Below are 18,628 nucleotides of genomic sequence, written 5' to 3'. Positions count from 1 at the left end.
ACTTTTAGTACTCATCCATTTCCTTAGCCTGTAAACTTTGGGCTCCCAAAATTATAGGTGTTTGGTGCTTACATGCTTTTACATGTAACATATACACCCCCCCCCCCCCCCCCCCCCCTTTCAGATGCATTCTGGTTGCAACTCATTCTGGTTGCATAATATAAACGCCTAAGAGTCTGGCTGCTTAAAAAGGACTAATTTTCGGGGGGGGGGGGGGGGAGGTCTTAAAGATGTTCCCACAGATATCTAAATGGGAAGGAAGTTGAAATCCCTTTGCTCCATTTGCTTGCAGTGAATGCTGCAGAAAAGGCATTTACTAGCTGGGAGCAAGGTGTAGGTTCAGGATGTAAGGAAATCCTGGAGAGTATTCACAGAGAATGAAATATTATTTATAAAAGTGTCATTATTACATCTTAATTATTTATGTTTAAAAAAATGAATAATATATTTTCTGAGTGCTTGCTAATTATTAAATGACAGAAGCAACTCCACATTTCAATTAGCTTGCCTTTCCTGGCATCAGCTTCAAATAAAAAAACCAAACAAAACTCTTTTTTTTTTTTAGCACATTGCCTTAGACTTCTGAGAGCTCCAGTTTTTCATAATGTCCTGGTGAGGAGAAAGGCTCTCAAACAGGAAAATAAAATTTCCATGTTATTTGGGACCACAAAGGCATTCTAGGGCACTGGGTCATTCAGGGTGAACACTCTGTTAACTACCCATTTTATTTTCTCTAAGTGCAAATATTATCAGTGAAACTGATGGCAGCCATGTTACTTATATAGATGACAGCAATGTTCTTTATACCACCACTGTTTCAGACACACGGAAAAATATATGCCCCATCCTAAAGATCTTGTACTCGGAAACACTGTTTCCACTATAACACCAACTTTATGAGTTTTGGCCAGCCAACACATGCTGCTGACATCTTCAACATAATGGGAAATATCAATATTGCACCTAGGGGAGAATGAAAATAATCGGAACTAAACATTGTAATAAATCTACATTTTCAGCATTTGAACAGGAAAAAGCAAAGCCTGCCAGCTAAGTTTCATGCTAGGAATTCTTACTCAGCTCCTGTTGCCTGAGAGAGGATGTTTTATTGTACTGTGGACCATATCCTCCAGTATCCCCTGATTTAAAAAAATCCTACTCCAAGAATAAATTTCCATGACTGGCATAGTTCTGGGTATGATTCTTTATGAAAATGATGTGGCAAATGGTGGCAGCTTTTTTTTTTTTTTTTCTTTCTTTGTTAAATTTGACAAAGTTTGCAAAAAGTTCATTGCTTTTACCAATGAAAGAAGTTTGTTTCTTTCCTCCCTAGACAGAAAAGTGAGGCTTACTGGCCATGGAGGGTAGCCCCAAAAACCTTACCAAAGCTGCTGTTTATCAGGCTCTGTAGACAGCCAGGAAAGGTGCAGAGCTCAGGGAGACCTCCTGGTTCTACTTCCAACTACATGCATGATTAAAGCTGAGCGGTATTTGGGACTGCTGTAGATTGAGAGAACAGCCAAGCCAAGCCTAGAGGCTTCTTTCTCTGCCTGGAGTTTATCAATTAACATGGAGCTTTTTATGTTGCAGTTCTAGCTGGAAGCTTCATTTGAACTTCCTCCGCAGACTTTAATTTCCATTTGATCTTAGAGAGACACCATCAAATAGTTTGGGTTCTATAAAGCTGAGAGATAACTTTATTGCTGTGTTTCATACCAAACCTGAAGAAAACATTCAGTGATTGCTGAAACATGATATTCACTGAGTTCTTTAAAACCACAATAGAGCTATGATTATTTACGTACTTAAATGATGGCTTTTTTAGTGGCAAGGTGGTGTACCTATTGAGAAAAATCCAGTTTTGATGCCAGGGAAGAGAGGTATTGCAAAGGTTGCCATTTCCGATAATTATTTTTTACTGCCTTTACTGTCTGTTGAATTACATGTGGACATGAAAAACCACGCACAGTGAACTGAACTGATTTTTTTTTTTTTTTTAAGAAGAGAGCCTATGCATACATACTAAAATGGAATTTTCCTCCAGATAGACTTCTAGGTCTTACAACCATCCTCCCCCAAATTCTAAAAAAGCCCTAAGTTTTGCATGTTATATGTGGCAATGCTAGTGTGATGGTGTGATTTGCAAAGTAAAACCATATCTTGAAAACTTGAGATAGAGTTATAGAGGGTTAACTTAGCCTGGCTGCAAAGTCCAACAGAGCCTTTGAGAAATTCTAGTCACACACATAAACTGAATTATGCAGGTCTTGTCAACAACTGCCTCAGAAGCGTATAACTGGTAAAGAGGAATAAGGGAGGGTAAAAGTATGTGTTCATCCTTTTAGAAAAAGGGAAAAGAAGTCTTTTATCCAATGTTTGAGAACCGCTTGTAGGGGTCAGAACATTTGTACTCCCATGTCAAACCTAAGACAAAAGACATTTGACTGAGAGGATAAACAGATGTAAATACCTAAATGGCAGTTGTTGGCATCTGTCCAAGGGTTAGGGTTGTTCTCCCAAAGGTTGAGCTGATTAGACAATTAAAACAATGTCTTCTTTTTTTGTCGATTTCCAACCTCTCTCTCCTTCTTTTAAAGTATTTATATTTTGAAAGACAATGTATATAAAAAAGAAAAGTAAATAAAGACATCTTTATTTTCTAAAGATCAAAATGAGGAGATTAAACTACATTCCAGCATGTCTGAATCTATGTCCTCTCACAACCTTTTATGAAGGAGACCACAACATTTGCCAGAAGAAAAAAAAAAATCTAAAAGACAACCCGTGTATCTTTGTGCAGTGCTGAATTATGCCCAGAAAGATCTATAGCAGATTTCTAGATACATGTCTGACTCTGATCTCTCTACATACTAGCTTAAATCAAGAGGAACTCCTGACTTGTGAAAAGTTAATATAAGATCAAAATCAGAACTATGTACTTCATTAAGGTCGTGACCAAGATATTTATTGTGGTTTGAGAACAGACAAGATTAAACCACTACAACGCCAATAATGGTACATTGTGTGGGATTGTTGGGGAAGGAATTTTAAAAAGTCATTGCAAACTGACTCCTCCTTCTCATGTATTTTGTTTATATTTCAAGGCAAATGAACATGCTCTGTTTTGTAACCGACGGAATAACTCTTCTGTTTGATATAGCTTACAGGCCTATAGCTGTAGCATCTGAGTGTTGATAGCAGAAGTTCTTCTCTCGTAATTTTCTTTGCCGAGATGAGTGATTACACAGCTACTGGTCCATATCTGGTTGCCACTATGCTTATGTCTCCACATTTAAATGCTAATTCCCTATCAAAATGAGAATGTGCATGCCAGTTTGCCTGCTGACAATGAGGCAGTGTAAAAATAAATAAGGAAAATATAAATAGATAAATAGAGCCTGTATGTAATTTCTCTGACCTTTCCTGCAAGGACATTGGGCCCAGCTAATGGTGGGTTTCTTAGGCGATGGAAGGGTAGCAGAGAATGGAGGAACGCTCTGTTATCCGGGAACCAATCTGTTTTGCTGCCTCTTTTCCCCCTGTAGGTAAAGCAGTTTTAAAGAACATGTTGCTACTTTCTGTATCTGACAGCAGAAACTAGTAGTACCTACAAATTTGCTGACTACTAGACACAGACTTCCATGTGGCTGCTTTGAATTAGTTGTTTCCTATATCATTGTTCAGCTTTTCTTTATGCTAAAAGTGCTTCCACAGCCTAAATATCGAAAGTAACATAGAAAATATAGAGGGATAAGTATTCCTACTTGAAATGTACTTTTTCATGCTTTTTGCTATTTTTTTTACTTTGGCCTTTGGAGGAAAAAAAAAAAAAGCTATATCTCACTAAGCATGCATAGAACAGGAGAACTATATAAAGAAAGCACCTTACTTTAATTAATATTGTCTCTACAACTGCATTCTTTATCAGAGATCGAACACAGGTTTGGGGCAGAGATACACCCATTTGTAATTCAGATCTGATACTGTTTGCTCCAAGAGGTACTAAACCGCTAATGTTAGTTAATTAGGACTTTGGGGCCTGATTTTCAAAGATGGTTGATAAAAAGCAATAAATTATTATCTTCAGCTTGATTCTGCAAGGCTTTGCCTCCAATGAAGAGGGCAGTTTGTAGTAAATTGCAAACAATAGATAAGTGTTAACCTCTTATATTGGTAATTCCTTTAAGAGTAAATGAAACAATGTATTTTCACTAGCTGTATGTTTTTAATTATCTACAGATATTTTTAGCAATTTTTCTGTGATGACCACAGTTGCTTTCCAGGGAGGAAGGAAGTTTGTCTTTCAATCTACCTATAAGCCACTTAGGAAAATTAAAACTCATATTGCTGAATTTATCGAGAAAAAGGTTGCTCACCTACTTAAACCTGAACATAATTCAATAAGCAGTTAGCTCAGTAACACATTTTGGACAGTCAGGTTTTAATTAGCAACCTAGCCTCAAATGTTGGCAAGATTCTCCTTTAGTTCTTCTCGAAAATTCCTTATATATCATTCCTTATGCAATCCTACTGTTATCCACACAGGGATTTGGAGATGGCTCAAAGTACAAAGGAGAATGGCAGAATTTTGCTTCCCATTGCATCTACTTTAAGTAGCAAGGGACTGCCATGTACTGCCTGGGACAGAGCATTTGATTTCACCAGCCTAGTTTTGCAACCCTAGGCAAGTCATGTAAAACTGTATTTGTAAACTACAGATAGTGATACATACTTGCAAATGTTCTGTGGGAGGCTTAATCAGTTAATATTGTAAAGCATTTGAGATAGCTATGTAGGGAGTATTACACTTTATCACACACATTGTGATCTTTTTATTTGGGCTTACTTTGCGTGGGTATAAATGAATGCTCAGATGTGCAAGTCTTAAGTCTTTTCCATGCAGAATAGTCCAGGTTCTTCTAATCTCTTCTCATTACCTGTACCAAAAGCTCTTTCAGTAGAGATATTGGGGAAGTTTGCCCATTAACCTATCCTGTCTACTTAATGTTTGCTGTTCTTAAGCCCTGTGAATAGCTCCTAGTGGTGCAGAGCTTCAATTTGTAAAAAAGATGTTGCTAGCTTTCACCTACCCACTGCTGATCCTTCTGTTTTCCTGGGTCTTTTAACAACTGGTATAAATTAGAGCAGCCTTAAGCTGTTTTCTGCTGTGCCAAGGGGCTGACCAGTAGTCACAGAATCATAAAGAAAGAATTGGGGTGGTGGCTATTTATTCAATTTTTGCAGCTTCCCCCAAATGTAGGCTGTATTCCTTTCAACTGAAACTGTGGTTCTGGTCCATGGTGCATGGACACTGCTAATGTTGCAAGCACTCCCATAATTCAACTATTACAAGTAGTAGTGGTAGTAAAATAATCTTATCTGCAACTCATCAGAGCTTTTTTAATTGAATTTTACTTAACATGAGTGTTGAAAGAGTCAGGCTCAACATGCAGCCTTGACTTTGAAACCTCTGGCGTTTTGCGGGTGTTAGTCACATCCTTAACATTACATTAGTACAGTTTTTGTGGCTTAATATTTACATATTTTTATTGCTGTCTGAAAGATAAATGGGAAGAGGATGATCACAGGAGAAGCCTGGAGCAGGATTTTAATATGTTGAATTACATATATATATATATATATATATATATATATATATGGGAATGTGAACCTAAGGTTGCATAGGTAAATTAAAGGCATTAGGAGACACAAAAGCAAAGGCTGGCAAAACAGCATTTAGTTGGCTTATAGAAATGCCCTGTATGTTGTGGAGTATGTATAGTGGGACATTTGAAACTGAGGCAAAAATATTCTACAAGTTCAGGCATCTGAATTAATATCACCAAAGGAGCTGTAGTTTTTACATTTTTATTGTAACTTTGTAGCAGTAGCATTTAAAACAAAAGGCCAAACTGGAAACTTTTACCTCCTGGAGCTCCTCTGATGTTTACTGGAATTTACCTGAATAATTGTGAGCAAAGAACTGAAGATTAAGTGTAATTTTTCCATCTATTTTGTGACTGAGTTACACAACCCATCTCATTTTAAACAACCTCGATGCACTTTGTTAAAGTCTCCATTACCTGTGTTGCGTACCCTGAACAATTAGGTCTTGGTTCACAAGCAAACTCTCTTCCCTGTTAGATTGTGGACTTGGGAGAAAGGTCCAGCTACAAGCAATGCAAGCTCCTGCCATATTCTCTCCCCAGCACCTGGTCTTGACCTCCTCTACCTGAGGAGAGAGAATTGCCCTTTATGACACCGTTTCATGTCATGGATGACTCATGGTAGAATGGCAAATGGTGCCTTCTGCAGGGAAGGAAGCATGTGTGTGCCCCAGCACCTAGCAGGGACTTCTGGGTGGTTTTTCAGCTCTTTTCACCTGTCTTACAAATAAGAGTGAATGTGATTCGTGGGGGTTCATTGCAGTGTATGTTGTGTGGATTTTGTGGGGTTTTGAAATCAGCAGAATTTAGAGCAGGACAAAGAATAACACAGCCTAACATTCAGAGAATCCTGTTCTGAGCTCTTAAGCTCTCCTCACCTCAACAGGTTGAAAGCAAGCGTTTTATTGGTAGTACCTGAGTAAAAAGAGCAAGAAGAACATGCTCTACTAGGAAATAGGAAATTACCCGTTCTTATTGCCCTATCCTAGGGTCATTTCTAGGCTTTATTAAGAGAGGCAGTAGAATGGCACAAATCTGAATTTGTCTGCGGTGAGTGCAAAGGACATTTTGTTTTTCAGAAGAAACACGGAAGAAGAAAGTGCTGATGCTGCGCAAAGGGATTTGAAGATAGCTGAAGGCAGAGGACTGCCTCACATCTGTAGTCTTTTAATGTGTTTTAATGAAGAAGAAAAAGGGTTTATAGCTTAGAGTGGGGAAGTGGAGAACACATGCTTTCTCTGACACCAGCACCCCTGCGAAGTTTTTGAGCCTCTCGCTGAACTGTGAATTCAAGTGCAACCAAGGAGTGCTCAAAAAGAGAAGACCTGTCTCAGTAAGATTGGCACCTCAGAGATACGTAGATATTGGCTTTGCGCTCATCTCATGGGAGAGGCCACTGATCTGATTAGGCCAGCAGACTTATGTAGAGGAACAAAATAATTTTGAAATTGTTTTCAAAATTATGGGAACAAATGCATGTTTTTTTCTCTACTTTGATACGATTTGAAATGGCAAAAGGATCTGACTCAAACATTCAAGGAGGTGGGGGGGAAACAAACCCAACACATTTACATCTCTTTTGGACAGAGTCCAAAGAAAGAAAGTACTGACTAGTGAGAGCATGAGAAAATGGGTTATTATATTGGAAATCAGATTAGTGTTTTAACTCTCATGTTTTCTTAGGGAAAACAGTGATGTGATACAGGAACATATATGTTGAGCGTATTCATTACAGTGAGTTTCATAAGTGTTCTGTGGGAGACAATTCTAGGCCTAAAATCAATTGTTTTAGTCCAAAGGGAAAAAACCCCAAAGTATTCTTACCTCTCTCTTTTAAGAGAGGGCACTTCAGGTATTGCAGAAAGAAGGCTGTTATTAATTTGGGCTGTTTCCCATAGGAATGCTAGGTTGTTGTGGAGCCAGAATTCGTGTTAGGACACATGCTTTAAGTTAATTGTTTGTGTGAGAGTAAATGGCTGCAGGTCAGGGTTGCTTGTTTAGTCTGGGAAAAGTACACAGGAGTACTTAGCAGGGGAAATAAGAAAAAGGGAGGCTTTATCCTCCAGTGGTGAGTTTGGAATAACCAGTTCTGTATCGGTTCTGTAGGCTGAATTCAGGGAGTAACCCAGGTGGCGAGTTTGACTCCTTGAAGGCCAACCTCAGCACTCCAGTGAAAATGGTCCCATTTGTGCAAGGTGATGATTGCCTTCTTCCTGATTCTGAGCACCTCCTGGAACCAGCAGGAGATGATGGTGCACGGCTCAGGCACAGAGATGCGCCTTTCCCTGTTTCAGGATTTGGAATTATTTTGGGACTTCCTTAATGAACTCCAGTAAATTTTTCTGGCTAACAAAGACACCTCCTTAAACCAAATAATCTAAGGAAGCAAATGAAAAAAAGCTTTGCTTGCAAGGTATGCTACCCTATTTAATTTGTTTTTCCAGCCTTCGACTCACTATTTGCTACAAGTGAGATCAAGCTGACTGGTCATTTTCTCAGCCTGCAAATCATTTCCTTGGTTCTTTTTTAGAACTTGATAGGCTTCATTCTTAAGACTCCTTGTACCACAAATACTTTGCAGAAATACGTCTTGCCAGTCTTCTTTTTTTTTTTTTTTAAAACTTAAGGAAAGTTATCCTTTCCTAAAATGGAAAGGGTAAAGCTAATTGTAAAGCACAGCTGTGAATTTAGGACTAAATTGTAATACATTTGCTTCATACAAAGTTGTATTCAAAAAACATTCTACTAAATTTAACTTGAGGATTTGCACAGTAAGGCAGTAGGCCCCAGAGTGAGAGAAGTGTCACAGTTTGGTCCGTAATACTGTATAAAGCAATTTTAGTACAAAATTTGAAAAATCTGTCATCCTTTATATCTTATTGTCATGTTTTTTATGAAGAACAAAAAATCCCCTGACATAGCTGTGTCCTTATAAGAGTACTTGCATATTGGGCAGAAAAAATTATCATCTCTTGGAACTGCATTCTGATCAAGTGTGGATTTATGGAGTTAACCATTTGTAAGTAAATATGCAAGCTTTTTTGCCACAGAACAAGACTGACTTATACAGTGCTCAAAGAGAACCCCCTAGGAATCAATTGGCTTTATTTGCAAGCAAATCTCTGCTTGCTACTGGTACTCTGAGCTCCAAATGTCATTTTGAGATTCAGCAGCCGTTTATAAATAAGCTATAAGGGCTGAATACTGAAAGCATAAAGTCTGTAATGCTATTTTTTTTTTTTTCCTAAATTGAAAATGCCTATGACCATGTGGAACTTATGTTGCTCATGTGTATGAATATGAGCTCTCACCAGAGGCATGGTTCACATTAAATCTCAGTATTACACCTCCATGTATTTTTGCAGTTCAATGTGAAAGAATATTATTCTTGAGCCAACCTGGTCAAGGTTGCGAATACAGGGGCAGAAACCTTAAATCTGTTGGCAGATCTGCTGCGGCCTATTGTATATCTGTGAGCACACCACAGTGCTTCTGTTCCCATCTTCATCCTTTGTCTGCATAGCCTATTTAGACTGAAAAATCTTTGAGGCAAGAACTTTCCCACTGCGTTTGCAAAGGGGATCTGATCTCACTTGGGGCCCCAAGGCATTGCTGAAGTAAAAATAATAGGAATAATTGCATTCAAAATTGGCAAAGGAAAGAATATTTCTTTATTTTCAGAGGCTGAATAAGTTGCTGTATTACATCCGTACCTTTTTTTTTTTTTTCCAGGACATCAGAAGGCCTTTTTTCTCTTAATCAAATCTTTACATATCGCTTCCCTTACTCAGTGAAGAAGGGACAGAGTTCTCACTATGTTGCCACATGATTAACCAAGGTCCACAACACATGCAGAACTGAAGTTCAGGGATATTTTATAGTTTAGAAGTTTTATTTAGGGATTCAGAAGTTTACATTTTTCACCTCTGAAATTGGCTACTATGTGATTGTGCTGTTATTGTGTCATTCTCACAGGGCTATCTTTGCATCAGCAAAGTAGATTTGGTTGAAAATTGTTAACATTTTAGTTGCTTTCAAGGGGTACCTGATGAAAGTATATTAATTGACTCAAAAAGCCTCCAACATGGAGGTATTTTCAATCAAAAAATGGAAATATCTTTTCTGTTTGTTTCTCATATGCTGTTTTTAAAGATGCAATGCTATAAGAGCAAAAGGTAATCTTTAAGAGAAAAAAACCCTGTCTGTCCTAAACAATGCATGGGTTGGAAGAATTAAACATGAATGAAGGGAGTTGGCAGCTGATATTGGCAGTTGTGAGACTTCACCGATTTGGGAAAAAAAGGCAAAAGGCATGCCATGACTCAGCAACCAATGTTATCATCCAAAACAAAGAATTGAAGAAGTGTGAGTTAATGAGAGCTATGTTATGCTGATGACGTATTTTATAGGGTATCTGTTAGTGGGCTTTGTTCCTGCAAAGGCATTATGTTGTCATGAAGACTGAATGTTTTTCATTTACTTGCTCATATCTTCCATTATTTTGACTATTATTTTGTTCTAATTTCATTATTCACAATTATGTTAAACATTGTTTATTATAACAATTTAACAATTATTTTAAAATTATGTTATAAAAAGGAACATCAGTGTATTAATTTCAAAAATTTGATTTTACAATGTAGGTGACTTTATGCAGTTAAACTCTTTCTTCAGTTCCCTTTTAACTGGTTGGTCTTCTCTGTTCTCTGGAACACTTGATATCATTGCCAGAAAAGAAAGGCTTCTTGATGGTTCATTTTTGTGCATGACACACCTCCTGCAACGTATGAATATGTGGGGTAGTATAGGATTCACATTCTTTATAGCAAATTATTATCTCTTGGGTGATGACTCCTCTCTCATCTCCTCCTCCTCTCCTCTCCTCCTCCTCTCCTCTCCTCTCCTCTCCTCTCCTCTCCTCTCCTCTCCTCTCCTCTCCTCTCCTCTCCTCTCCTCTCCTCTCCTCTCCTCTCCTCTCCTCTCCTCTCCTCTCCTCTCCTCTCCTCTCCTCTCCTCTCCTCAGCTTTAATTAGGCCAAAACATTAAACTTCTGCAAGATTATTTGAACTGATTTATGACCTTGCTAGTCAAGGCCTCATCTCAATCCCATGAAAGTCAATGAGAATCTTTTAATGGGGACTGAGTTGGGTCTCATTAGAGCATTTCTGTGGCAGAGCATCTCCAGTGTATGTGGAGATTTCTAAAGTACAGTGGATATCTTGGTTAGTTTTCGCCAAGGATGTCTGTTCACCTTGTGAAACTTCAAGTCAGTGAATAAGTACATTGCAAAAGACTTTTGTTATGCCAGCAGCCTGCATCTCTAATTCAGTGAAGAACGCAGCACATGTCTAACATCCCTTACATGACCAAGTGCTTTGATGAACAGGAAAAGACGGTATGGTTCACTTAAAGTTGATTTTAAGTGTTTTGTTGAATAGACCACTGAATGCACTGGAAGGAAAATGTGCTGCTAGGAATTGGTCAGGATATAAAGCTGCTTTCTGTTTTGTTTGCAAAGAGGAGACACAACTGTTCTGAAAGTTAAATAGCCCATCAGGCTATCATGGTTAAGATACTGAAGGAGCAACACACAAGGGAATGGCTTGGTTTGAGTTGGCCTTACCTTGCCCACAAGGTCTGGGGTGGAGTTTTTTCACCAGCTTCAGCCCTTTAAAAAGTAGGTATCCAAATATGAATTAGTTACTTCAGCGTCCCTTCCACGTATCAGAGGTAAAGGCATATCTTTAGGGAATCATTTCTCAGGTCTGTTTGAGATGGTTATTTTAAAATAAAGTAAATAATTGTGCCCTTGAAATGCTTATTTTTCTCTGATGACTATGAAGGATGTCTACAGAGTCAGCCTAGGCAGAAATGATTACACTGTAGAAGTTCGTATTAGATATGATGAATCAGGTCAGTTTCCTACTGCTGAATTGACTGAAGATGTTTCTTTGCCACAGCTTTCAAATACGGCCCAAAATTCAAAGACTTGTTCTTGATTCAGACACAACATCTGATACAATGTCACAAACCCCTTGAACATACAGGGACTTAAAATGAAGACTGTAATGGATAGAAAAAAAAATCTCTTACTGTGTCTAGAAGAGTTTTGGCCTCTCTTTGTTTGGTATGGAAACATACTTTAGATCATCCCTCAGTTTCATATATTCTTCTTCTGTTGGAGAAACTAGAAAATATAACTATAAATGGAAATAATTGTTCTAGAGGACCAGATCTGAAAACCTAGAAAGTCTCCTCCAGTCATGTGTTCTTATATGTAAGCTGAGGAGGAGGAGGAACAGAAAAGAAAGGAGACAGGCATTGGAATGGTTTATCTTGGGTGTGATTGGTTCATCTATTCTTCATTTAAGTTATTTAAGTTATTACCTGGATTGGTGACAAGCTCCATGATTACATATTATACTGGTGCTTAGATTAACCAAAGACATAAAATATTAGAGTGGGGAAAATAAACAACCCAAACAAAAACTACTAAAAGGCAATCTTCCTTATTTCAGTGGCAAAAATCTGCAAGTTTCACTTCCCCACATCACTGGAGTTATATGGTTATACAAGTTTAGTTTTAGTTCTTGATCTGCCATTGAAACATACTTTTAATCAAAACAAGCAGAGATTGAGAAGAAGCAAATGTTGATCACTCAGCTAAAAGATATTTTTTTGTAATAAAGTAAGAAAAAACAGTTTTATCACTCATTGAATCTGGTGATCTTGAAAAATGTTCCATATTCCAACAAGAAAAAACAAATTAGCAAAGTGTCAACACAATCTAAAATGAAGTAGTTTGAGAAAATCCTGAATCTACTTATCTGGAGCTGATAATAAGAGCAGGATAATTTTTTTAAGTGTCCTGGTTCTGAACTTTGCTCTTGCACCTTATGAACAAACAAGCAGAATTTGAGCTTATACAGAACTGCTTTCAAGGACACTTGCCTCTCTGACAAAGAAGGGACAGGTAAAACTGGTATTTACTTCAGTGACGCAACATGTATTTGGCATTATATAAAAACTAGTGAAAATTGAAGCAAGCATATAGGACATGAAAAAAACCTAAATATACAAGCATATAATATGTGTTGACCCTTTTAAATGCATAAAGCTATCTGTTGTCCCTTGCAAATGAAATAAGGATTATATGGACACTAAACCACATGCAATGCGTGCATGCTGCTGCTCTGGAAGCTTTCCAAACATACACCACTCGAGTGCTACTAAATGGTTTGAAAACTAAAGGGATTTTACTCTTCTTCAAAATACGTCCTTTTTTTAGCCTGCTATATTACTGAACACTAACTTCCTGATGACTTTCAGTGTGCACTATGCACATTTAAGTGTATATGATGTAAGTGGAAGTGTTTTATGAGCTATGCTGAGGAATGTTTACAGAAAACATTGACAGTTCCTATCATACATCGATGTGACAGAAGTTTGCTGGTGTACTTCAGCTATGAGCTGAAAAGTATCTTAAGTTTGAAATCACAATGGGCATCCACACTCCTGGCTTTCCAAGGCAACTGTGCACAGCAGTTCCTGAGAAGAAACTGTAACCCTCCCCTTGGATTCTCAGTACTACACAAAAGGGATTCAGCAGTTTTTAACTGCTGCCTTTGCAGGTCACTCAAAAAGGGCTCAGTTTAGTGCCTTGTCCATTCTCGCTGTAGTGCACGGAGGGCTGATACAGAAAAAAGTGAACACAACCTCCTGTAGCTGTATGTTTCAGACCTTGCAAACACTTGTTGCATAATGTCCTCAGATTATAACCTCTCTTTGCTGTTCACACTGAAACTTTCATTCATATTCCTATTGTTTTGCATTCTGGTTTAATGCAGCATATGTGTCTCTGGCTTTGACAGATTAAATCTTGCGAGGACAATACCCACCTAATATGCTCCTCAGAGATTATTTTTGAGACCAATGCACTGACCATCTCACCTCTTTCTTTGGATCCTGCCAATGGCTTTCTCTGCATTCAGTGTTTCTCATAACTTTCAAAGATCTTCCCAGCTCCCCTTACCTCCTGGGCTTCTCTTTTGGGATGTTGTCTCTGGCCCAGAATTTTGCCCCATTGGTCACTATTTTAACTTGAAAACAAATCCTTCCTGGTGCCATTCATGCCTGGTTAATGTGTTTCAGGTGTTCACATTGTCCTCTTTCAAGTTCTTTTTGAAAGGCATTTTCTATAATGCTTACCAAAACCTTGAAGCCAAGGAAGCTGTAGGTGTGTTCAGGCCATCTCTTGTCTTGCTGGCCAGTACTGCCTCCTCTGTTTGTCCTGTTATTGTTGATCTCTGAGACTATCTTTTTGATTTTCTGCTCATGTAGCATAAAGAACAATGGCTTGCCTGGTAGTATGTAAAAAATATCTAGTAATGACTGTGTATTTTCAGGTGGCATCCTGGGTAAAATTGTAAAGAAATCAGCACAAAATTGAACATATTTTATAGAAATTAAAATAAAAAAAAAATAAATTCAGAGCATATGCTGAGTAAGCGACAACAATAATGAAAAAGAAAAAAAAAGAGCTTTATAGACATACGGGTCCACTTATGGACTAATGAAAAAATCCTGCCCTATATCTCTCCAGCTGAGACATGGCAGAGGCTCTGTTGTCATACATCATGAAGGCTTGCCCTGTGTAGCTGCTGTAGAAATTCCTGCACCTCCCCACTTTTGCATTTGATATATATTTAAATCCTAGTAATCTTGGCTCTCAGCTGACTATCAGTCCCAAAGAGATTTAGGATAGGGTAAGCCAAGGGTTGTGAGTCCATAGCTATGCAAATTCCAGATTCACTGGGGAAACGCAGCAAGAACTCTTAGAGCTTATGAGATGGAACAGAGTTCAGAGCTTCTGGTTTCGAGGCAGATCATCAGTCTGAAATGCAAATTGCTGTATTTGGTTTTCCTTTTTTAGTTATTACTCTTTTCGGTGTCTGATCTGGAGGGAAACTTGCAGCTAATAGTAGTAGAACATTCATGTTGACATGCACAGACACGGACACCCGGACAATATTGCACGTAATTTCCATAAAAAGAATTAAGGAGTGAAGTTGCTTTGCCTGGGAAGAGTGTTATACTAGGCAAATTGCCACTGACACCACCAGATGAAATATGTTCGGCCACCACAGTCTCTCAAAACTAAATGCAAAGTGAGGCTGTCTGACTCAAATTCTTATGAAGTGTTTCAAAACACTAGTTTCTACACTTTATTATGTCTTTTTTTTTCTCTAAAGACCAGCAAAAAGTTGGTGTATCCTTACAGAGAGGATGGCAGAGGGAAAGAAAAAGGAAGATCATTTTTTGGTTTATTTTTGTGGTGGAGACTCACATACCATGGTGATGACCAGCCTTATAAAATTCTAGATAGTCATAACAGACCGCAAAGGAGTCACAAAGTCATTATAGTTGGTGTATTAATAATCCTCATACTGTAATAAGGAGTGTCCAAATAGCCAATGACATCAGAGACCTTTATAGCTCCAGAGGAACTATTAGATTTTATCTTCTCAAGAATCCTTAGATTAAAGAGTCCTCAACAAGACCCTGACACAATAAAACATAACGATTTCAAAAGATTTGCTGTGTTCTATTGTGTCAATAATTTGCATACTAAGGAGCCCCTGTGGTACCATAGTCCTTGACGTTACAGAACATGGACTTGGTACATACTGAGTGGCATTTACATTACCAGACAGTCCATACACGGGAATTCTTGAATATTATAACTGAAAAAGAAAACAAGCTTCACCTGAGTTTTAATTAAGAAAATTAACACCAAATATCCTGTGTTATTTCTTAAGCCCATAAAGACACGAAATATGAAGGCAAACTAACTTCTCATGTAATCCTGAAGGCTGGATTACTCTCAGCTAGTTGCATGAGAGTAATTCCTTTAACCTCATTTATGAGGATACTATCCTTAGTCTTTGTACTCACTCACAGCATCACAAATGTCTTGGTGTTATATGTTAGCTTATGTAACCCACAGACCAATATGTTTTCCTGCAAAAGCATGAATTAAGGAACAAGCAGGTGCTTTAACACTGAATCGCTCGCTCTTTTTTTTTGTGTGTCTGGGTAAGTGACATCCTTAACCTGACTTTAACAGTGTGTATGCAAATATTGCTGTGTAGGTGAAGAGTTCCCTCTTAGTGAATAGTTTTATGTGTGCTGCAGAAGAATTAATGTGTCTCTATAAGATAAGAGAAAGAGACTCAACCATGACTGTTGGAGGGAGCTTCACTCTAGACAGTGAGAAGATTTTTTTACTCTGCTGAGCACAAGTCCTGCTGTTAATAATTGAAGGTTGCTTTGCGGAGAAAGGACTGTCCATATCCATCATTTTGAAGATGAAATTTTTCAGGTTCTCTGTTTTATGCCATATCAAACAATCCTACAGCATGCAATTCACAAGTCGCATGACCAGCCCCAAGTTTCTGGCCTTTGAAAAGTTTGCTATTTTGACTTAAGTATTGAGATACTTCTTTTCTATTACAAAGAAGATGCATCTTTTGAGGATTCAAAGAAGCAAAAAAGAATATCCTCATTTTCCTTGACAGAATGCTTGCTGTGTTCTCCATGTTGAAGACTGGCAAATATGAACAGACAGGTTTACCCTTTTATCCCTTCTTGTTACCCAATGTGGCTTTTAGGTCTTTCTCCAAATGAAGCACTCTGCAAGACATCCAAGGATAAAAGAGAAGGAGAATGAACTCACCTACATAGAGCTTATGAAGGCTTTAACTTTTTGATTGATAATGTTTCTGTACCTGTGGCACATATTTTAAAACCCTTCTACAACTGTGAGTGAAAATACTTTTGCGAATACTCATAGTGTGTGCATGGGTGTGTATAAAAAACGCAGAACAGAACAAAATTTTAAAGTTAGAGAATAGGCACATTCTGTTATTGATAGTTGTTATGCAAGACTTGTAAGACTTCTACGATGGAATGGTGGTAGCAGGAAGCCTTAAAAAGCGATGTGGTCCTTGCATGAGTTTTGCCTAAATTTATCAGTTTGCTGTGGTTTTTTGCTTGCTATTCCAAGAAAGAAATTAACACCTTGTCAGCATGGCAGAGGAGAGAAACACAGTAAGTCTTCATAGATCATTGACAACTACTGATCTCTTGTGCACTGTAGGCAGATTGCTCTAAACAGGAGACCTAAATTTATCTCTAGCTAATAGATAGGCAAAGAAAATCAAAGCCCTGATATGCACTTACTGTAGAGGGGAGAGCTTCTGCATCCCTAATCCCTTCCTTCTGTATGAATAATCTTCTATAAATAATTTTTTTTAAAAAGTTATTTCTAATACAAACGAGTTTTGGCCATTCACCAAATAGATCATAGAGTTTACTGCTCTCCAAAGCATTTGGCAGTGAGAGTGGAAATGAGTGCAACTGGAATTTGAAGAAAAGTATCTCTGCAAAGAGTGGGAAAACTGTGGTCAATGATTCTTCGAAAGACTGAAAGAAGTTATGCAATATGCGCACATCTGCAGAGACTGAGTGGATGCACTTGTTTCACCGTTTGAGGTAGTCTAGTTGGTTTTTTCGCATGTTTTGAACAGGGCTATTTCAACAAGCGCTTGATCTTTTTTTCCTTTGCAAAGCACTGACTTTGCTATCACTGTTGTTATTGCTGTGCTAATGTTATCATACTCTGATTATTTTCACTGTGTATGTGTTTGTTGCTTCCTGTACAGTGTATAACATTTTTGCAGGCAAAAGCCGGAGCAGCAGTCCCCTTTTAATACAAACCCCATTAAAAGCTGCCATTCTTAAATTAGCTCAGCAAAAAAAGTGCATTTTATAGTCAAGCAAGCAGTAATTAGACACTGTGGCTATGAGTGGCCCTTGTGGTGTTTGGACCAAGTCCAAATGTACCTTCTGTCTGTCTCTGACACAGGCAGACAATAGTAGTATTATTTACTGTGCTGGCTCTGTGTAATTCGACAGGCCAGCTGCAAGAACAAAGAACCACTAACATTTTGCCCAGCCCTATTCCCAACTGAAGGCCCATCTACATTTCATAAATAATTTCCGAAAATACTGGATTCTCTTTCTTTTCTATAGCCTTTACTGTGCTAATTTAGAGAATAAAAGTTAGCCTTGCAAACAGTATCCTCTTCCTGTGCTGTCATTCATGTATTTTCAGTTCTTGGACACCATCCTTACCTTGACCCCAGAGTCATTATTGTGTACGTCTTGTCTCCTTAGCTGTGCCCAGAAGTAGGGAACTAGCCCTGTTACTGACTTTCCCATGATTCTAAAGTTAACCAAAGGGTTTGGGGATGGGTAATTTTACTCCATGTAATAAATGACTGACCTCCTGTGACGTTATTAAGACACAAAAGTTTAAAAGGTATTCAGGAAGCACACCCCTCCTACATAGCAATAAGCAACATACAAATGAACACAAGAGGGAGTATTAGGTAATAGTTAATATAAGGGGGATTGGTATCAAGGGATTCCTGGACCTAATACTATCTGTAGTTTTGTCTTTGTTTTTACATCCTTGGGTAGCTTTTCAAAATGTAACCTGTCAAGAACAATGAGACAGCATGTGAACAACCACACCTCCAGTTTACATCCATTGTATCTGCATTTCCAACCAAGGAAAAGATGAGAAGAGCTGTTACCTGTGCATTTTTGCATATAACCTCAGGCTTCCTGAAAGTTCAGGCAACTGAACTGTGTCTGTAAAATGGGTATAATGACATCTCATTAGGGACATTCCTTTCCTTCCATGAAAGGACGCCCCCTGTGAGTGTTTTTTCTTGAGCTGGCATGAGCATTTGGAGTGCTGATTCTTTAAATGCAAAATATGTCCTTTCTTGTCATTAGGGCGTCCTGTTTTCTCATCCGGTTCCACAGGTAGCCTCTTCACCATCTTTTGCTGCCATTTCCCATAGGGGATGCCAGGTACGTATGTGAGAACATCC

This window comes from Pelecanus crispus, chromosome 6, assembly GCF_030463565.1.
Source record: "Pelecanus crispus isolate bPelCri1 chromosome 6, bPelCri1.pri, whole genome shotgun sequence".
NCBI classification, from domain to species: Eukaryota; Metazoa; Chordata; class Aves; order Pelecaniformes; family Pelecanidae; genus Pelecanus; species Pelecanus crispus.
Note: the sequence above shows the minus strand (reverse complement) of the source record.